Here is a 23,060-nt window from a genome sequence, read left to right as displayed (position 1 = left end):
TGGGGCAAATCCAATACAGCATATTACTGAGTACCACTCCATATTTTCAAGCATGGTGGTGGCTGCATCATGTTATGGGCATGCTTGTAATCGTTAAGGACTGGGGAGTTTTTCAGGATAAAAAAATTAACTGAATGGCGCTAAGAACAGGCAAAATCCTAAGGGAAACCTGGTTCAGTCTGCTTTCCACCAGACACTGGGAGATTAATTCACCTTTCAGCAGGACAATAACCTAAAACACAAGGCCAAATATACACTGGAGTTGCTTACCAAGACGACATTGAATGTTCCTGAGTGGCTTAGTTACAGCTTTGACTTAAATCGGCTTGAAAATCCATGGCAAGACTTGAAAATGGCTGTCTAGCAATGATCAACAATTAACTTGACAGAGCTTGAAGAATCTAAAAAAGAATAATGTGCAAATATTGTACAATCCAGGTGTGCAAAGCTCTTTGACACTTATCCAGAAAGACTCAGCTGTAATTGCTGCCAAAGCTGATTCTAACATGTATTGACTCAGGGGTGTGAATACTTATATATACTGAACAAAAATATAAACGGAAAATGCAACAATTTCAACGATTTTACAGTTCATATCAGGAAATCAGTCAATTGAAATAATTTAATTAGGCCCTAATCTATGGATTTCACATGACTGGGCAGGGGCGCAGCCATGGGTGGACCTGGGAGGGCATAGGCCCACCCACTTGGGAGCCAGGACCTGCCAATAAGAATGAGTTTTTCCCCACAAAAGGGCTTTATTGCAGGCCGAAATACTCCTCAGTTTCATCAGCTGTCCGGGTGGCTGATCTCAGACGATCCCGTGGGTGAAGAAGCAGGATGTGGAGGTCCTGGGCTGGCGTGGTTACACTTGGTCTGTGGTTGTGAGGCCGGTTGGACGTACTGCCAAATTCTCTAAAATGACGTTGGAGGCGGCTTATGGTAGAGACATGAATATTCAATTATCTGGCAACAGTTCTGGTGGACATTCCTGCAGTCAGCATGCCAACTGCACGCTCCCTCAAAACTTGAGACAAATGTGGCATTGTGTTGTGTGACAAAATTGCACATTTTAGAGTGGACTTTTATTGTCCCCAGCACAAGGTGCACCTGTGTAATGATCATGCTGTTTAATCAGCTTCTTGATATGCCACACCTTTCAGGTGGATGGATTATCTTGTCAAAGGAGAAATGCTCACTAACAGGGATGTAAACAAATTTGTGCACAACATTTGAGAAAAATAAGCTTTTTGTGCATATGGAACATTTCTGGGATATTTTATTTGTTCAGTGTAAATTAGATATTTCTGTATTTCATTTTCAATACATTTGGAGAAAGAAATCTAAAAACATGTTTTCACTTTGTCATTATGGGGTATTGTGTGTAGATGGGTGAGTAAAAATATATTTTAACCATTTTGAATTCAGGCTGTAACACAACAAAATGTGGAATAAGTCAAGGGGTATGTATACTTACTGAAGGCACTGTATATGCAGCTTTTCACACAAGAATGGAAGGTTGTGTTTATTACACTAGTTAATTCCTTAAATCCATGAGGGGGAGTGAACAAATACACAGTTTGGGGAGAAGGGTATAGTGTTGGACTGCAGTCTTGAACGACCTGAGAAGTTATTCTTCAATGCTCGCTTCGAGGCAAGCAACACTGAACCATACATGAGAGCACCAGCTGTTCCGGATGACAGTGTGATCTCTCCCTAGCCGATGTGAGTAAGACCTTTAAACAGGTTAACATTCACAAGGACGCAGGGCCAGACGGATTACCAGGTAGCGTACTCCAATCATGCGCTGACCAGCTGGCAAGTGTCTTCACTGACATTTTCATTCTCTCCCTGACCCAGTCTGTAATACCTACATGTTTCAAGCAGATCACCATAGTACCTGTGCCCAAGAATGCCAAGGTAACCTGTCTAAATGACTATTGCACCGTAGCACTTACATCTGTAGCCATAAAATGCTTTGAAAGGCTGGTCATGGCTCACATCAACACCATCATCCCAGACACCCTGGACCCACTCCAATTTGCATACTGCTCCAACAGATCCACAGATGATGCAATCTCTATTGCACTCCACACTGCCCTCTCCCACCTGCACAAGAGGAACACCTATGTGACAATGCTGTTCATCGTCTACAGCTCAGCGTTCAACACCATAATGCCCTCCAAGCTGTTCATCATCTACAGCTCAGCGTTCAACACCATAATGCCCTCCAAGCTCATCACTAAGCTCAGGACCCTGGGACTGAACACCTCCCTCTGCAACTGGATCCTGGACTTCCTGATGGGCCACCCACAGGTGGTGAGGGTAGGCAACAACGCATCCGCCAAGCTGACCCTCAACATGGGGGCCCTTCAGGGACAGCCTATAGGGAGGAGGAAGTCAGTGACCTGGAGATGTGGTGCCAGGACAACAACCACTCCCTCAATGTCAGCAAGACGAAGGAACTGATCGTGGACTACAGGAAACGTGGCTGTAGTGAAGGGGGTCGAAAGCTTCAAGTTCCTCGGTGTCCACATCACTAAGGAATTAACACGGTCCACACACACCAACAAACACAGTTGTGAAGGCACGATAACGCCTCTTCCCCCTCAGGAGGCTGAAAAGATTTGTCATGGGCCATCAGAGGCTCAAAAAGTTATACAGCTGCACCATTGAGAGCATCTTGACTGGCCGCATCACCGCTTAGTATGGCAACTGCTTGGCATCCAACCACAAGGCACTACAGAGGGTAGTGCGTAAGGCCCAGTACATCACTAGGGCCAAGCTCCCTGCCATCTAGGACCTCTATACCACGCGGTGTCAGAGGAAGGCCCTAAAAATTGTTAAAGACTTCAGCCACCCAAGTCATAGACTGTTCTCTCTGCGACCGCACGTCAAGCGATACTGTAGTGTGGCAATATTTGATACATATGATGTTAGAAATACCTCACAAATGCGACCAGTAATAAGACTAAGCAATTAGCCCATTAAAGGAATTATCTGACTCCATAAGATAAATAGCAATATGCAAGAACACTATAGTTGAGTTACAGTAATAGGCAATCAAGAAATGTCTGAGAATGGAATTCTAAATACAAGTGTATTTAATGACTTTGTAAAATGAATGGATTCACATACAAGGCATACAGCTTAAGTTACAAGGCAATACTGACATTAACAAAGCATTATTCTAAGCATGATCAGAGAGAAAAGGAAACAAAGAAGCCATGGCTTGTACCATGGCCCATAGCTCATGGGAGAGGGAAAGAGAAAGATATCTCACCAGCGCAGGTAAGGAACATAAGAGAAAGAGACAATTCATCTAACCCTTTTTAACATCTGAGTTGTTTGGATTCAAAATCTGAGTTGTTGACCAATAGTATTATTGTAAAGTTAACCTCCAATCAGATATCAGACCTACAGACCTGTAAAGACAACAGAGCCTCTGCTTCTCAGAGGTGAGACAATAGGGGTTGGTAAGATAAAGGTGGCATTCCTAAGACAACACAGAGGAAATTCTTGCGTACAGTTGATAAGAAAAGGTCACTTCGGGGCTGGGTCGCCCTACAGTACCGATGCAGCAAGTCTGGAACCAACAGGACCCTGAATAGCTACCCCCAAGCTATAAGACTGCTAAATAGTTAACCAAATAGCTACCCGGACTATCTGCATTGGCCTCTTTTGACTCGTCACATACGCTGCTGCTGTTTATTATCTATTCTGTTGCCTAGTCACTTTACCCCTACCGATATGTACATATCTACCTCAATTACCTCTTACCCCTGCACATCGACTAAGTATGGTACCCCATGTATATAGCCAAGTTATCGTTACTCATTGTCTATTCCTCGTTATTTTTGTATATTTTTTTTCTATTTTTTTCTCTGCATTGTTGGGAAGGGCCCGTAAGTAAGCGTTTCACTGTTAGTCTACACATGTTTACGAAGCATATGACAAATAACATTTGATTGATTTGATTTATTAAACTTCACCGGACTACACAGTACACTACTTCTAACTACAATAAACCTAATTTGACTCTTCTGGGCTCTTATGTATGTATGGTTGTCTGATTGCTGAATAATTTGACTGTGTCGAAAACAGTCAAAGGTCATTTCCATGTATTTGATAGTAAAGTGTTGAACATTGTGATAGGGAGCATAGTGACATGTCATGTTGTATAAATATACCCAGGCAAGACAGCAAAACCATCAACTGCTTTTTAGTTTATAAGCTGTCAGGCCTGTAAGCTGTCAGGCATATGTTTCATTTTTAAGCATCAGTAAAAAAGTATAATGTTGCTCAATGATACTGATTTGTAAGACATTTATGCCAGGTATTTCCTAGGTAGAAACCATGGATTGTTGGAATCATATTTTGATACACTAAAGCATAGTAGCTAAGCATACATGAGTATTTTTGTGGGTATGAGTTCCTTCATAAACTTTTCTTTGGCGTCAGCTGTACAAAATAAAGTTGGTTTCTTGATTGACAGGCTGACCAATCAACAAATCCAAGGGCTCCATTTCATAGCAACTGTTGCTAACTACCTGTCCCTCCCACAGGCTAGGTTGAAGATGACCTAGCCCACAGGCAGCTAGCTGTCTGTCAGTCTGACTGAGTCAAGGCAAGAGCACGTTTAAAATTAAAATAGCTAGCATGGCTTTGCTTAATGTTTTTTTTTGTGACATGAAATGAAAATAAATGCCTCTAAATATGTTTTCCAATGAGATTAACTTGTCATGTTAACGCTGACGAGACACACTGGAGGCAGTGAATGTGAAAAGGTTACCGTAGCTAGCTGTTCCCCAATGCTGGAAAAAAAATTTTTTTGCGAACCCCTGGCCTAACTCATAAACTTCAGCTGTACTGTCTGTCACTAGCCTACTCACAGCTAGCTCTTGTTCCATTACATTACACATAAGTCATTGGACGAAGGCGTCTTCTGTAGGGGGGAGTTTTGTTAAGATTCCCGACCCTCAGTCTGAACATTAACATGCATCGCTTGCGGTACAGTTTTGGAAGCATAAGGATCTTATCTTTCAAATCAGCAATAAATAATTTTAGGTTAAATTGATACAGACCATGATTGGGTAAGGGTTAGTGTTCCCACACGGCCATATCTCCATGTTACAGCGCTTGTTTACGGAAAACAGATGTAAGACAAGAGGTGACCACCTATGCTAATTAGCTATTAAATTGCTACAGTAGGTGTATATTTTTTATTTTAGGATTCTTTCTCGCTGATGAAAGATAAGGGCCATATGTTTCGAAAGCCGTATCGCAAGCAATGATTATTGACGTTTCTAAACGTTAAAACACAGTGTCGGGATTGTAGTTCACATGAGGCAGTCGTGGGTGAAGCTAATAGCTGAGAACTGTAGGGAGAAGCCAGAATGCCGGCTAGAGTTTGAGAGCTAACTCACAGCCTCCTACAGCCTTGTATTTTTATTTTATCTCCTGCATTCATTGCCATGCCATACGTGTCCACCTACTCTGTTATGCATCTTATTTGACATTAGGGGCATGACTCAGAGAGTCCATCCAAGACTAGCCCAACTCTACTGATTTTGATAGAAAGAATATGTATTCAACTGACGGACGGTTCAGCTCCTTGCCCTCAGGGTCCAGTCGTTTACCGGTCAACCGGGTTTCTATATCTCTACACACTTCTTTTGCAAGGTAGTTGTTGTAAATAAGATGTTTTTCTGTAATTGACGTACCTGGTTAAATAGCCTAAATAAAACAATTACAATAATAAAGTCTATCTGTAAGCTGTTAGTGATTGACTGTATTGAATGCAAGGATAGACGTATATTTATACCCAGAAGTGAAAGGATTAGGGTACTATCAGTGCATTATGTCTAACTTCACAGGTCTCAGCTGGCCAAGACGTGTGAAGGGCCCTCCAGGATTGTTGTGACCCAGGCCAACATTCCGTTGTGGTCAAACGTCACTTATGACGGCGACAAGAAAAAGCTCCTGGTCACCTCAAAGCTGTTCAACATGTTTGTCCAGGTAACCAACAGACTGTGGTATGAATCATAATGAGTTTGGTGTCATATGTACCCATGATTTATGTGTGTAATTAATGAATGAATGTAGGGCCTATCATGGCTTATGAATTGTCAGCACATGCTTACTTATCATTTGCAGAGTGTTTTGTGTCCAAGATATGAAAGTGGTTTGTATCCGCAGGTGGCTACCTCACCGGGGAATATAGAATAGAAATTCAATTAGTATTCATTATTTGTTTCTAAACCGGTATTTGTTTGTTCTCAATTATTTTATAACATTCATTACTGAGAAACATTTCGCAATGCGTAGGTTCAAAGATGTTCGTTTCTTTTGAGCTCATCTGTTTGATGGCGCTGTTCACGTCAGTGAATGGGAGAATACTGTGTGCAGGTGCAGCCCTTTCCAAATCTGACCGCAATGGAGGGTTTCTGACCAGCAGCAGTTGTGGACCGGAGATAGACTCCACCCATTTTGTCATTAGGTACATCACTTCTGTTTGGTATTGGGGAGACCCAACAACTGGTCTCTCTGGACAGACGAGTTACTTCCCACAATGTACTGTTGGATTCTAGCTTTAAATATACTTATTTATGTTACCAGACTAGAACTTATTACTGTACATGTATAAGGAATGTACAGTGGGGAAAAAAAGTATTTAGTCAGCCACCAATTGTGCAAGTTCTCCCACTTAAAAAGATGAGAGAGGCCTGTAATTTTCATCATAGGTACACGTCAACTATGACAGACAAATTGAGAAAAAAAATCCTGAAAATCACATTGTAGGATTTTTAATGAATTTATTTGCAAATTATGGTGGAAAATAAGTATTTGGTCACCTACAAACAAGCAAGATTTCTGGCTCTCACAGACCTGTAACTTCTTCTTTAAGAGGCTCCTCTGTCCTCCACTCGTTACCCGTATTAATGGAAGCCATGTTTGAACTTGTTATCAGTATAAAAGACACCTCTCCACAACCTCAAACAGTCACACTCCAAACTCCACTATGGCCAAGACCAAAGAGCGTCAAAGGACACCAGAAACAACATTGTAGACCTGCACCAGGCTGGGAAGACTGAATCTGCAATAGGTAAGCAGCTTGGTTTGAAGAAATCAACTGTGGGAGCAATTATTAGGAAATGGAAGACATACAAGACCACTGATAATCTCCCTCGATCTGGGGCTCCACGCAAGATCTCACCCCGTGGGGTAAAAATGATCACAAGAACGGTGAGCAAAAATCCCAGAACCACACGGGGGGACCTAGTGAATGACCAGCAGAGAGCTGGGACCAAAGTAACAAAGCCTACCATTAGTAACACACTACGCCGCCAGGGACTCAAATCCTGCAGTGCAAGACGTGTCCCCCTGCTTAAGCCAGTACATGTCCAGGCCCGTCTGAAGTTTGCTAGAGTGCATTTGGATGATCCAGAAGAGGATTGGGAGAATGTCATATGGTCAGCTGAAACCAAAATAGAACTTTTTGGTAAAAACTCAACTCGTCGTGTTTGGAGGACAAAGAATGCTGAGTTGCATCCAAAGAACACCATACCTACTGTGAAGCATGGGGGTGGAAACATCATGCTTTGGGGCTGTTTTTCTGCAAAGGGAACAGGACGACTGATCCGTGTAAAGGAAATAATGAATGGGGCCATGTATCGTGAGATTTTGAGTGAAAACCTCCTTCCATCAGCAAGGGCATTGAAGATGAAACGTGGCTGGGTCTTTCAGCATGACAATGATCCCAAACACACCGCCCGGGCAACGAAGGAGTGGCTTCGTAAGAAGCATTTCAAGGTCCTGGAGTGGCCTAGCCAGTCTCCAGATCTCATCCCCATAGAAAATCTTTGGAGGGAGTTGAAAGTCCGTGTTGCCCAGCGACACCCCCAAAACATCACTGCTCTAGAGGAGATCTGCATGGAGGAATGGGCCAAAATACCAGCAACAGTGTGTGAAAACCTTGTGAAGACTTACAGAAAACGTTTGACCTGTGTCATTGCCAACAAAGGGTATATAACAAAGTATTGAGAAACTTTAGTTATTGACCAAATACTTATTTTCCACCATAATTTGCAAATAAATTCATTAAAAATCCTACAATGTGATTTTCTGGATTTTTTTTCCTCATTTTGTCTGTCATAGTTGACGTGTACCTATGATGAAAATTACAGGCCTCTCTTATCTTTTTAAGTGGGAGAACTTGCACAATTGGTGGCTGACTAAATACTTTTTTTCCCCACTGTATATGTTGGGGTTAATGGAGGGTGGATAAGAACTAGGTGTATGGAAAGTTATTGACTGAGACAAGAGGGTGTGCAGAAAGTTTACATTCTGTCAAACATGTTATTGTTAAATACCATGGATCTTAAGGAGGGAGGCAAAAGGCAACAGTCTGGTTTCAGTCAGTGATAAGGTAGGACAGTCGTGGATTAGGGAGGAGCGAGGAATTCGGCCCGAGCTCAGGTCAGATGAAGTGAGAAGGAACAGTCCCAATACACACATATACAGTGGGGAAAAAAGTATTTAGTCAGCCACCAATTGTGCAAGTTCTCCCACTTAAAAAGATGAGAGAGGCCTGTAATTTTCATCATAGGTACACGTCAACTATGACAGACAAAATGAGAAAAAAAAAATCCAGAAAATCACATTGTAGGATTTTTAATGAATTTATTTGCAAATTATGGTCGAAAATAAGTATTTGGTCAATAACAAAAGTTTCTCAATACTTTGTTATATACCCTTTGTTGGCAATGACACAGGTCAAACGTTTTCTGTAAGTCTTCACAAGGTTTTCACACACTGTTGCTGGTATTTTGGCCCATTCCTCCATGCAGATCTCCTCTAGAGCAGTGATGTTTTGGGGCTGTCGCTGGGCAACACAGACTTTCAACTCCCTCCAAAGATTTTCTATGGGGTTGAGATCTGGAGACTGGCTAGTCCACTCCAGGACCTTGAAATACTTCTTACGAAGCCACTCCTTCGTTGCCCGGGCGGTGTGTTTGGGATCATTGTCATGCTGAAAGACCCAGCCACGTTTCATCTTCAATGCCCTTGCTGATGGAAGGAGGTTTTCACTCAAAATCTCATGATACATGGCCCCATTCATTCTTACCTTTACAATGATCAGTCGTCCTGGTCCCTTTGCAGAAAAACAGCCCCAAAGTATGATGTTTCCACCCCCATGCTTCACAGTAGGTATGGTGTTCTTTGGATGCAACTCAGCATTCTTTGTCCTCCAAACACGACGAGTTGCGTTTTTACCAAAAAGTTATATTTTGGTTTCATCTGACCATATGACATTCTCCCAATCCTCTTCTGGATCATCAAAATGCACTCTAGCAAACTTCAGACGGTCCTGGACATGTACTGGCTTAAGCAGGGGGACACGTCTGGCACTGCAGGATTTGAGTCCCTGGCGGCGTAGTGTGTTACTAATGGTAGGCTTTGTTACTTTGGTCCCAGCTCTCTGCAGGTCATTCACTAGGTCCCCCCGTGTGGTTCTGGGATTTTTGCTCACCGTTCTTGTGATCATTTTGACCCCACGGGGTGAGATCTTGCGTGGAGCCCCAGATCGAGGGAGATTATCAGTGGTCTTGTATGTCTTCCATTTCCTAATAATTGCTCCCACAGTTGATTTCTTCAAACCAAGCTGCTTACCTATTGCAGATTCAGTCTTCCCAGCCTGGTGCAGGTCTACAATTTTGTTTCTGGTGTCCTTTGACAGCTTTTTGGTCTTGGCCATAGCGGAGTTTGGAGTGTGACTGTTTGAGGTTGTGGACAGGTGTCTTTTATACTGATAACAAGTTCAAACAGGTGCCATTAATACAGGTAACGAGTGGAGGACAGAGGAGCCTCTTAAAGAAGAAGTTACAGGTCTGTGAGAGCCAGAAATCTTGCTTGTTTGAAGGTGACCAAATACTTATTTTCCACCATAATTTGCAAATAAATTCATTACAAATCCTACAATGTGAATTTCTGGAGAAAAAAAATCTCAATTTGTCTGTCATAGTTGACGTGTACCTATGATGAAAATTACAGGCCTCTCTCATCTTTTTAAGTGGGAGAACTTGCACAATTGGTGGCTGACTAAATACTTTTTTTCCCCACTGTACATCCACGCCCACGAAGGTTCTAGCATCAGGCAGGGCCATGACTACACCAGTGAGAGGAACCAATTAAGTTCCTGACTAGCAACAGAGATGTGTTGGCTGTCTAGATGTGCAAGGAATTGACTCCTCCTAGTAGGAGGGTATACATATAGGTGCTTGTGTAAACATGTCTTTGTCTTTGCAGCTGTATGACCCAGTGGGTGAATAAACTTGGTTTGAGCTTTTTCTAGTTGTCCGTGAGTTTTTACTCTGTTTGTTCAGAACCTAACAGTACCATTGTTCCAGCTTACACGTCTGTACGTATACAGTGGCTTGCGAAAGTATTCACCCCCCTTGGCATTTTTCCTATTTTGTTGCCTTACAACCTGTAATTAAAATTGATTTTTTTGGGGTTTGTAACATTTGATTTACACAACATGCCTACCACTTTGAAGATGCAAAATATTTTTTGGGGTGAAACAAACAAGAAATAAGACACAAAAACAGAAAACTTGAGCTTGCATAACTATTCAAAGTCAATACTTTGTAGAGCCACCTTTTGCAGCAATTACAGCTGCAAGTCTTTTGGGGTATGTCTCTATAAGCTTGGCACATCTAGCTACTGGGATTTTTGCCCATTCTTCAAGGCAAAACTGCTCCAGCTCCTTCAAGTTGGATGGGTTCCGCTGCCATACAGCAATCTTTAAGTCATACCACAGATTCTCAATTGGATTGAGGTCTGGGCTTTGACTAGGCCATTCCAAGACATTTAAATGTTTCCCATTAAACCACTCGAGTGTTGCTTTAGTAGTATGCTTAGGGTCATTGTCCTGCTGGAAGGTGAACCTCTGTCCCAGTCTCAAATCTCTGGAAGACTGAAACAGGTTTCCCTCAAGAATTTCCCTATATTTAGCGCCATCCATAATTCCTTCAATTCTGACCAGTTTCCCAGTCCCTGCCGATGAAAAACATCCCTACATTATGATGCTGCCACCACCATGCTTCACTGTGGGGATGGTGTTCTCGGGGTGATGAGAGGTGTTGGGTTTGCGCCAGACATAGCATTTTCCTTGATGGCCAAAAAGCTCAATTTTAGACTCATCTGACCAGAGTACCTTCTTCCATATGTTTGAGGAGTCTCCCACATGGCTTTTGGCGAACACCAAATGTGTTTGCTTATTTTATTCTTTAAGCAATGGCTTTTTTCTGGACACTCGTCCGTGAAGCCCAGCTTGTGGAGTGTACGGCTTAAAGTGGTCCTATGGACAGATACTCCAATCTCCGCTTTGCAGCTCCTTCAGGGTTATCTTTTGTCTCTTTGTTGCCTCTCTGATTAATGCCCTCCTTGCCTGGTCCGTGAGTTTTGGTGGGCAGCCCTCTCTTCGCAGGTTTGTTGTGGTGCCATATTCTTTCCATTTTTTAAATAATGGATTTAATGGTGCTCTGTGGGATGTTCAAAGTTTCAGATATTTTTTTATAACCCAACCCTGATCTGTACTTCTCCACAACTTTGTCCCTGACCTGTTTGGAGAGCTCCTTGGTCTTCATGGTGCCGCTTGCTTGGTGGTGCCGCTTGCTTAGTGGTGTTGCAGACTCTGAGGCCTTTCAGAACAGGTGAATATATACTGAGATCATGTGACACTTAGATTGCACATAGGTGGACTTTATTTAACTAATTATGTGACTTCTGAAGGTAATTGGTTGCACCAGATCTTATTTAGGGGCTTCATAGCAAAGGGGGTGAATACATATGAACACACCACTTTTCCGTTATTTATTTATTTGAATTTTTTGAAACAACTTATTTTTTTCATTTCACTTCACCAATTTCGAATATGTTGTGTGTGTCCATTACATGAAATCCAAATAAAAATCAATTTAAATTACAGGTTGTAATGCAACAAAATAGGAAAAATGCCAAGGGAGATGAATACTTTCGCAAGCCACTGTATACGTACAGACGTGTAAGCTGGAACATTGGTACTGTTAGGTTCTGAACAAACAGAGTAAGGCACTGTACAACATCAGTTTGGCATAGAGGAAAGGATGGAGTTAGGACAGGCGGCTTTCTTATGTCACGGCCTTATCCACTTGTTGCCCTAGCGTAAATATCCCGCCCGCATTTTAAGCCCCGCCTACCGAAAGTCATGATTTGTTGGTAGAGTTTTCTATCTGAAGAGGATCCTCCCCGGAACAATTTGTTTTCCCTTTTCGAAGTTACCAAGATAATCTGTCATTAATCCCAGACCTAGTGCTGTTGCTGCCCTAGATCTGGGATATCCGATACAACCGCAGCTGTGCATTGACATGCACACATGCTAACATAATAGTGAACTAACAGCAAAGTCCAAAGAGGAATCTTGAACCTGCTTTCACTACCCACTGGGCACAAACTGGTTGAATCAATGTTGTTTCAATGTTTTTTTGTCAACGTACTGTGACGTGGACACTGTGTAAAATACATTGGCTTTTCAAAAAGTAATCTACATAAAATTTTGTTTTGAGGGTGAAGTTTCAATGACAGGATTGTTTCATCATGTTAACCAATTCTCAACATAGACAAACCAAGTATAAAATATGTTGAATTTGTACCTTTGAAACAATGTCCGATCTTCAACGTTATATCCACTATCAGAAAAAAACTATAGGCTGGGCAGCACCTCTTGCTGGTAAGTTGATCTATTTACAGCTTTCCAGTTGGTCTCCCATCCAGGGTTTTAACGAAGCCCAGGTTAGCTTTGATATTTGTCACTGACTATTACCTATGTGCTTGTCACGATCGTCGTATTGAACAGACCAAGGCGCAGCGTGATGAACGAACATGTTTAACTTTATTATCTTTAGTGATAATAGAACACAATCAACAAAACAAGAAACGACTCGTGAAGTCCACGGTAACAATGACCGAACACGGAACAAGAACCCACAACCACAAAGGGAAAATAGACAGTATAAATATGGCTCCCAATCAGAGACAACCAACGACAGCTGACACTCGTTGCCTCTGATTGGGAGTCACTCTAGCCAACATAGAAATAAACACACCAGAATTACCAACATAGAAATAAACACATAGAATGAACACACCCTGGCTCAACATCTAGAGTCCCAGAGCCAGGGTGTGACAGTACCCCCCCCTAAAGGCGCGGACTGCGACCGCGCCTCAACTTGAACAAAACAGGGGAGGGCTGGGCGGGCATACCTCCTCGGCGGCGGTTCTGGCTCCGGCCTTGACCACCACCCTCCAATACACCCCCCATAGCGCCCCTGGTCCAGTCTGGCCCCGCCGGCTGGAGCTGAACTGGACTTAGCAGGAGCGGTTAGCTTCAGCTCCATAGTGGAGCAGTTGACCGGTACCTTACCAGGCACTGGTGACCCAGGCACGGGTTGTGCTGGACTGACGACGCGCACCCCTGGCTTGGTGCGTGGAGGAGGAACGGGCCTTACCAGGCTGACGACGCGCACCCCTGTCTTGGTGCGTGGAGGAGGAACGGGCCTTACCAGGCTGACGACTCGCACCCCTGGCTTAGTGCGTGGAGGAGGAACGGGCCTTACCAGGCTGACGACTCGCACCCCTGGCTTGGTGCGTGGAGGAGGGACGGGCCTTACCAGGCTGACGACGCGCACCCCTGGCTTGGTGCGTGGAGGAGGGACGGGCCTTACCAGGCTGACGTCTCGCACCCCTGGCTTAGTGGCGAGTAGCAGGAACAGGCCTTACCAGGCTGACGTCTCGCACCCCTGGCTTAGTGCGAGTAGCAGGAACAGGCCGGGCCGGGCTGGCGACGCGCACCGTAGACTTGGTGCGAGTGGCAGGAACAGGCCGGGCCGGGCTGGCGACGCGCACCGTAGACTTGGTGCGAGTGGCAGGAACAGGCCGGGCCGGGCTGGCGACGCGCACCGTAGACTTGGTGCGAGTGGCAGGAACAGGCCGGGCCGGGCTGGCGACGCGCACCGTAGACTTGGTGCGAGTGGCAGGAACAGGCCGGGCCGGGCTGGCGACGCGCACCGTAGACTTGGTGCGAGTGGCAGGAACAGGCCGGGCCGGGCGGGCGACGCGCACCGTAGACTTGGTGCGAGTGGCAGGAACAGGCCGGGCCGGGCTGGCGACGCGCACCGTAGACTTGGTGCGAGTGGCAGGAACAGGCCGGGCCGGGCTGGCGACGCACACCGTAGGCTTGGTGCGTGGAGCAGGGACAGGCCGGACTGGGCTGGCGACGCACACCGTAGGCTTGGTGCGTAGAGCAGGGACAGGCCGGACTGGGCTGGCGACGCACACCGTAGGTTTGGTGCGTAGAGCAGGGACAGGCCGGGCTGGGCTGGCGACGCACACCGTAGGCTTGGTGCGTGGAGCAGGGACAGGCCGGACCGGGCTGGCGACGCACACCGTAGGCTTGGTGCGTGGAGCAGAGACTGGCCGGACTGGGCTGGCGACGCACACCGTAGGCTTGGTGCGTGGAGCAGGGACAGGCCGAACCGGGCTGTGGAGACGGATAGGAGACCTGGAGTGAAGAGCGGCCACAACCCGTCCTGGCTGAATGCCTACCCTCACACACTCCGTGTGAGGCATCCGCACAGGACGTACAGGGCGGTGTATCCGTAACCTGGTGGCCTTCTGAATCCGCCCCTTTTTTGCCTCCGTCAGCCCCGTCGTCCATGCCGTGTGCCCCCCCCCTAAAAAATTTCTGGGGTTGCCTCTCGCCTGTCCGACGTTGACCCGTTTGGCGCCGCTGCTCCTCTCTACGGCGCGCCTCCACCGTCTCTTCTCCCGGCGCTTCCTCCCATGTCCAGCCCAAGAGCTGCCCCTGGACACGCTGCTTGGTCGTTGCATGGTGGGTTCTTCTGTCACGATCGTCGTATTGAACAGACCAAGGTGCAGCGTGATGAACGAACATGTTTAACTTTATTATCTTTAGTGATAATAGAACACAATCAACAAAACAAGAAACGACTCGTGAAGTCCACGATAACAATGACCGAACACGGAACAAGAACCCACAACCACAAAGGGAAAATAGACAGTATAAATATGGCTCCCAATCAGAGACAACCAACGACAGCTGACACTCGTTGCCTCTGATTGGGAGTCACTCTAGCCAACATAGAAATAAACACACCAGAATTACCAACATAGAAATAAACACATAGAATGAACACACCCTGGCTCAACATCTAGAGTCCCAGAGCCAGGGTGTGACAGTGCTATCGTGAGAATAATTGCTGAGGGATCTCCACTTTAAAACTAGGTTCACGGTTGGCATTTTTTAAAGTCATTCCAAAGAGTAGGTTTAACAGACCAAATGAAATGTAACCATACTTTATCAATGTAATCATATTTAGTCAATGATGCTATTTAGGCCTATTTAGCATTTGCGAAAAGTCATCAACAGCTATTGTTTCAATTTAACCCAGGATTCAACAAAAAATAAACGATACGTATAGGTTTCAAGCTTTGGTTGATTTCAAGTTAATTATAGAGATGTTGGATTCACATCTCCATCTCAACCAAAAATCTAGGTAAAAAAATAGGACTAAGACAGTGGCATAGATGGAACTAGCCAAGCAGTTAATACTAGCTAAGCAGTAGATCCACTTCAAATGTTGATATTTGGTTGTGTAGACAACCAAACATATCTCACTATTAACTCTGTACTACAGTAAATAGCCTAAAGTGAAGGCTATCTTCTAAACTAATGTAACAGTATTTATTCAACCTTAAATTGAGTAAAACATCCATGGCCACATTTTGGGATTACTGTAACTATAAGTGTCTTGTTATGTAATCATAGAAAGCGTGCATGTTTAAGATAGCATGCAAAGGTTGCAGATCTGTGGAGATCTTCACAATTGGTATAATAATCTGTGCAGAATCTCAAACAGCATTGATCACTTGTAACATGTATTTTTAATGCAATACCAACTGCAATTCAGATAGTTTGGTTGCGATGGTAGATCAAGTACAGTGATGACACATTCAGTTGTATAAATAAATAAAATATCTGACATTGTTTTCCCATTTTAACTTTGTTGTGCTTTTAGATGGTTGAAAGCATAGTGATAACACATTGGGAATTCAACAAACCTTTGGCTGTCTTCGCGTCGACCAAATATTTCCCAACTGTTAATGTTGAAATGATGTGGTGTGCCCAGTGGTCTCTCTCTCTCTCCCCCCGCTTTCTCCCTCTCCTCTCTCTCTTCTCTCTCTCTCTCCCCCATCTCTCTCTCTCTCTCTCTCCCCCGTCTCCCCCCCCCCCTCTCTCCCCCTTTGAACCAATGCTATGAGAGAGATTTTGGCAACAAGACCAACCTTGTGACTGCCAATCCCAGCATCCTTGTGGAGAACTAAGTAGGTTCCTCTGTGTTGAGCGGTCTGAAACTTGGTCACCATTCTGATAGGTTTGCCTCACTGATGGAACTTCGGCGCCCTTTTGTGGAATCTCTTAAACGCTCCTCCTCCCCGCTGTGCAGTTTACACTCTCCAGGAAAACCACGACCTAGTCCGGCCCGTGTTCCTAAACCCGGAATACCAGGGCCTGAAGGTGAACAGGTTTAGTACAGCAAGGTTGTATGCTTGTTGAGTCTGACTTTGGAACTGTGTGCCGAGCGCAAATGTCACGCGTTGTCAGTTAACAGTAGCTAACTACCGTTAACTGCCATTAGCCAGTCTTTGGCAAATGACAGTCTGGGTAGCAGTGGTCGGGAGAGGTTGTGTTTTCTCTAGCAGGAGGTAAGCTTGGCTTCTTATATGGTGTTGAGTAAAGCTTAAACCATGTATTTAGATTGTAGGTAGGTAGTTGTAGTTAGGTATTGTAGGTAGTTTATTTAGGTAGTTATTTAGGTAGTTATTGTAGGTTTCTGTAGGTAATTATTGTAGGTAAGTATTGTTTACGGCGGAGCCCGGCGAAGCACGAGGCTAGCTAGCTAGCGGGTAGCTACTGGTAACGTTTAGCAACGGTGAATAGTTGTCTCCAATGTTATTTCACGCTTAAGAGTACCTGTAATTAAGCCAGCTAGCTACCTACCATTCAGCCGTTTTTCTAACCTCATTATCTGAGGCATCAACGTTAGGTAGTTAGTAGCTACTGTACTTAATTACACCTACTGATTGCAGAAGACAAATGTCAGCTGGCGTCGGGTAAGTTTGGCTTTATACATAGCTTGGGCTTCGTCGAGTAAGGCTTAATTATGTATTTAGATTGTAGTTAGGTATTGTAGGTAGGCCCGCAGCACGAAGCTAGCTAGCTAGCCGTTTTTCAAACAAAGTCAACACAGTAGCCATTGCTAGCTAGCCAACACGACCAGCTAACTGTACTGTAGCAGCTAAATACAATATATTTGTGCTAGCTAGCCAACGTTTAACTTTTGCTGCGTTATGAAAGGAACTAGACACGGACACGAATTATCTGTTTAGTGTGTTAACACACTATTGGTAGTTTGTTGTAACCAAGTATTGGTGCTAAACTGTGTGTTATTGGATGCTAGCATGCTAGTTAGCTATGGCGTCATAGTTAGGCATCGTGGGCTGTTGTGGGTAGTTATTGTAGGTTAGCATTGTTTTCGGCGGTGCCGGGTGTAGCACGAAGCTAGCTAGCTAGCCGTTTTTCAAACTAAGTCAACACAGTAGCCATTGCTAGCTAGCCAACACGACCAGCTAACTGTACTGTAGCAGCTAAATACAATATATTTGTGCTAGCTAGCCAACGTTTAATTATTGCTGCGTTATGAAAGGAATTAGACACGGACACGAATTATCTGTTTAGTGTGTTAACACACTATTGGTAGTTTGTTGTAACCAAGTATTGGTGCTAAACTGTGTGTTATTGGATGCTAGCATGCTAGTTTATGGTGTCATAGTTAGCTAGCTGAATAAAGTAAGTTGAGTCTATTCCTTGAAACATTGAACCGCTGTAGTTCACAACAATTCTAATTTCTAAAAGTGGAAGTTGGGAGAGTTTTTGTTCGGGTGGTTCAGTGAAACAATTATAGTTTCTGAGGTGGAAGTTTTGGTGAGGGAGGCCCTACTCTCTCCTTTCCCAGATGTTTAGTTCATTTCATTACGATCTCCTCTGCATTATTGTAGCCATTTGCTACTGCCTCTGCCTATCCCTGTTCTCTCCTCTCCGCATAGGCTACACAAACGCCTCACACCGCGTGGCTGCTGCCTCTCTAACCTGGTGGTCCCTGCACGCACCCCACACCTGGAGTTCCAGGTCTCAGGCAGCCTCTGGAACTGCCGTTCTGCTGCCAACAAAGCTGACTTCATCCCAGCCTATGCTAACCTCCAGTCCCTCGACTTCCTGGCGCTGACAGAAACATGGATTACCACTGAAAACACTGCTACTCCTACTGCTCTCTCCTCGTCTGACCATGTGTTCTCGCATACCCCGAGAGCATCTGGTCAGAGGGGTGGTGGCACAGGAATCCTCATCTCTCCCAAGTGGACATTCTCAATTTTTCCCCTAACCCATCGGTCTATCTCCTCATTTGAATTCCATGCTGTCACAGTCACTAGCCCATTTAAGCTTAATATCCTTGTCATCTATCGCCCTCCAGGTTCCCTTGGAGAGTTCATCAATGAGCTTGACGCCTTGATAAGTTCCTTTCCTGAGGATGGCTCACCCCTCACAGTTTTGGGGGATTTCAACCTCCCTACGTCTACATTTGACTCATTTCTCTCTGCCTCCTTCTTTCCACTCCTCTCCTCTTTTGACCTCACCCTCTCACCGTCCCCCCCTACTCACAAGGCAGGCAATACGCTTGACCTCATCTTTACTAGATGCTGCTCTTCTACTAATCTCACTGCAACTCCCCTCCATGTCTCCGACCACTACTTTGTTTCCTTTTCTCTCTCGCTCTCCTCCAGCACTACTCACTCTGCCCCTACACAGATGGTAATGCGCCGCCGCAACCTTCGCTCTCTCTCTCCCACTACTCTCTCCTCTTCCATCCTATCATCTCTTCCCTCTGCTCAATCCTTCTCCCTCCAATCTCCTGATTCTGCCTCCTCAACCCTCCTCTCCTCCCTTTCTGCATCCTTTGACTCTCTGTGTCCCCTATCCTCCCGGCCGGCTCGGTCCTCCCCTCCAGCTCCGTGGCTTGATGACTCATTGCGAGCTCACAGAACAGAGCTCTGGGCAGCGGAGCGGAAATGGAAGAAAACTAAACTCCCTGCCGACCTGGTATCTTTTCACTCCCTCCTCTCTACATTTTCTTCATCTGTTTCTGCTGCTAAGGCCACTTTCTACCACTCTAAATTCCAAGCATCTGCCTCTAACCCTAGGAAGCTCTTTGCCACATTCTCCTCCCTGCTGAATCCCCCCCCCCCCCCCCCTCTCTCTGTGGATGACTTCGTCAACCACTTTGAAAAGAAGATTGACGACATCCGATCCTCATTTGTTAAGTCTAATGACACTGCCCTACCCTATGCTTTGACTTCTTTCTCCCCTCTCTCTCCAGATAAAATCCTGCGACTTGTGACTGCAGGCCGCCCAACAACCTGCCCGCTTGACCCCATCCCCTCCTCTCTTCTCCAGACCATCTCCGGTGACCTTCTCCCCTACCTCACCTCGCTGATCAACTCATCCTTGACCGCTGGCTATGTCCCTTCCGTCTTCAAGAGAGCAAGAGTTGCACCCCTTCTCAAAAAACCAACACTCGATCCCACTGATGTCAACAACTACAGACCAGTATCCCTTCTTTCTTTTCTTTCCAAAACTATTGAGCGTGCCGTCTTTAGCCAACTCTCTTGCTATCTCTCTCAGAATGACCTTCTTGATCCAAACCAGTCAGGTTTCAGGACTGGTCATTCAACTGAGACTGCTCTTCTCTGTGTCACGGAGGCTCTCCGCACTGCTAAAGCTAACTCTCTCTCCTCTGCTCTTGTCCTTCTAGACCTGTCTGCTGCCTTTGATACTGTGAACCATCAGATCCTCCTCTCCACCCTCTCCGAGCTGGGCATCTCCGGCGCGGCTCACTCCTGGATTGCGTCCTACCTGACCGGTCGCTCCTACCAAGTGGCATGGCGAGAAGCTGTCTCCGCACCACGTGCTCTCACCACTGGTGTCCCCCAGGGCTCAGTTCTAGGCCCTCTCCTATTCTCCCTATACACCAAGTCACTTGGCTCTGTCATATCCTCACATGGCCTCTCCTATCATTGCTACGCTGACGATACACAACTAATCTTCTCCTTTCCCCCTTCTGATAACCAGGTGGCGAATCGCATCTCTGCATGTCTGGCAGACATATCAGTATGGATGACGGATCACCACCTCAAGCTGAACCCTGGCAAGACGGAGCTGCTCTTCCTCCCGGGGAAGGACTGCCCGTTCCATGATCTCGCCATCACGGTTGACAACTCCGTTGTGTCCTCCTCCCAGAGTGCGAAGAGCCTTGGCGTGACCCTGGACAACACCCTGTCGTTCTCCGCTAACATCAAGGCGGTGACCCGATCCTGCAGGTTCATGCTCTACAACATTCGGAGAGTACGACCCTGCCTTACACAGGAAGCGGCACAGGTCCTAATCCAGGCACTTGTCATCTCCCGTCTGGATTACTGCAACTCGCTGTTGGCTGGCCTCCCTGCCTGTGCCATTAAACCCCTACAACTCATCCAGAATGCCGCAGCCCGTCTGGTGTTCAACCTTCTCAAGTTCTCTCACGTCACCCCCCTCCTCCGCACACTCCACTGGCTTCCAGTTGAAGCTCGCATCCGTTACAAGACCATGGTGCTTGCCTATGGAGCAGTGAGGGGAACGGCACCTCCGTACCTTCAGGCTCTGATCAGTCCCTACACCCAAACGAGGGCATTGCGTTCATCCACCTCTGGCCTGCTGGATCCCCTTCCTCTGCGGAAGCATAGTTCCCGCTCAGCCCAGTCAAAACTGTTCGCTGCTCTGGCACCCCAATGGTGGAACAAGCTCCCTCACGACGCCAGGACAGCGGAGTCACTCACCACCTTCCGGAGACATTTGAAACCCCACCTCTTTAAGGAATATTAATCCTTCTACCCCCCCCCCCAAAAAAAAATTTGTAAAGTGGTTATCCCACTGGCTATAGGGTGAACGCACCAATTTGTAAGTCGCTCTGGATAAGAGCGTCTGCTAAATGACGTAAATGTGCCCTTGAGCAAGGCACTTAACCCTAATTGCTCCTGTAAGTCGCTCTGGATAAGAGCGTCTGCTAAATGACTAAAATGTAAATGTAAATGTAAATGTGCATCTTTACGGGTTCTGGCCCTTCTCTACACGTCCGAAACCTGGCCAGCAGAAACTCATGGGTCGCCAATGGCGAGGGTTGCTGAAGATGTACCTGGATGAGTGCCCTACAGAGCTCAGTACTGATGGATATAATATTTTATTAGATGGTTCAGAAATTACCGGGTATTTATTTAGACATAGTCTCGCGATGCCATCCATCCAAGTCTCTGGAGGAAGCCTGGAAATCTAGGCTAAATGAGACCTTACATGGTAAAAAAAACAAAGAAGTAGTCAAGTCCGCACCCATGCCTGACATTATTTCAAAAGAGCGGCGAGGAGTCCTGGACCATCACATTGAAGGAGAGAAGAGCTCTCATCACTGAACATTTGTTATTAGATGTGATAGGACATATGAATTAATGATGGGCCTTCTCCCTCCCTCCCTTCCAGGAGGTCTCCTTTCTCCCTCTGGCCCCGTCCCAATCTCCATCCGAAGGCACCTTGTGACCCGTGAGCTGGTCCCTACCCTGTCAGTGAGATGAGGACCTGGTTCTCTATAGCCTAGGTGCTGGCCTCACCAGCACCTTTTACTTCCTGATAAAGTTATGTCTGTGTCAAAGCCATATGTGTCTCTATATTTGGCCTGGTATGTGTTCATACAATTCCAGTTGTTGGCATGTACTCTGCATCGCATAGGTAAGCATCTAAGAGACCAAACTATTAAACCAACGTGTATTGTTTGGTTCATCCCTTTTGTATTACAGTTCAATCCTCAATAAATGGGATTGAGGCTTGTTAGGGGTTTGTGGACTTAATATTGCCTATATGACGGAGACAGGACTGTTAAAACAATGCCTTAAAAGTTATTTGTGGACTGTAGGCCATGTTCAGTTGTTTGCTTTTCATTACAATACATGCTTAGTACACAAGAGAGTGTACTCTCACCATTTACAACAGACCAAGGCAGTGGTCATTGTGGCACCAACATTTTCATTCCACTGTTCTCTCTCAATGGTTTAAAGCCAGTCTACATTTCTTACCAACGTACCTTGGAATATTGCACTGAACCTGAGTTGTGTGCAAGCAAATCATTAGTTCAATTACAGTATGGATGTCAGTCAGAAAGCACTGCATGCACATTTAGTCTGTCCCTGTAGTGTATCGTACAGCAATTTCTTGGAGTTGACCGATTTTATGATGTGCTCTTGAGTACTTCCAGACCCGTGACATATGCCTGTGACATATACCTGAAATATGATTTCAGTGGAGGTAATAATTTGGTTGCTCCTGTCATGTCCCCCCAAAAGAAACAGCCTAACATAGATCATATTTTCTTCTACAGTGTCTTTCTGGGGATGGATATGACCGTGATGGACCAGAATGGGCTGTGGGGACGTCATGTCCTTCTGATAATCTATCGGAAGGGTGGGAAGGATGGAAGGCCTCAACTCGATTGCAGCTAAACGAAAAGCACACTGCGGGTTCACTCAAAACGTTTGTGTTTTATTAGTTGTTAACCACATTAAAACTGACATACCCCGAAGGCTCTCTTCTCCAAGACATTGTCATTGAATATGGTTGGAATAGGAAAGGCCAAATTATGCAATTTCAATCTGCCCATAAACTGTCTACTGACAAGAAGGGGGAAATGACATTGCAGTACAGGTGGAATAACTCTAAAATATACTTTATCTCCCCTAATTGTTAATCTAAACCTACCCTAATGTAACCCTAAAGCTATTAGAATAATAATCTACTATGTTGC

The sequence above is a fragment of the Coregonus lavaretus genome (assembly GCF_964263955.1).
Source record: "Coregonus lavaretus genome assembly, chromosome: 1".
Taxonomy (NCBI): Eukaryota; Metazoa; Chordata; class Actinopteri; order Salmoniformes; family Salmonidae; genus Coregonus; species Coregonus lavaretus.
Note: the sequence above shows the minus strand (reverse complement) of the source record.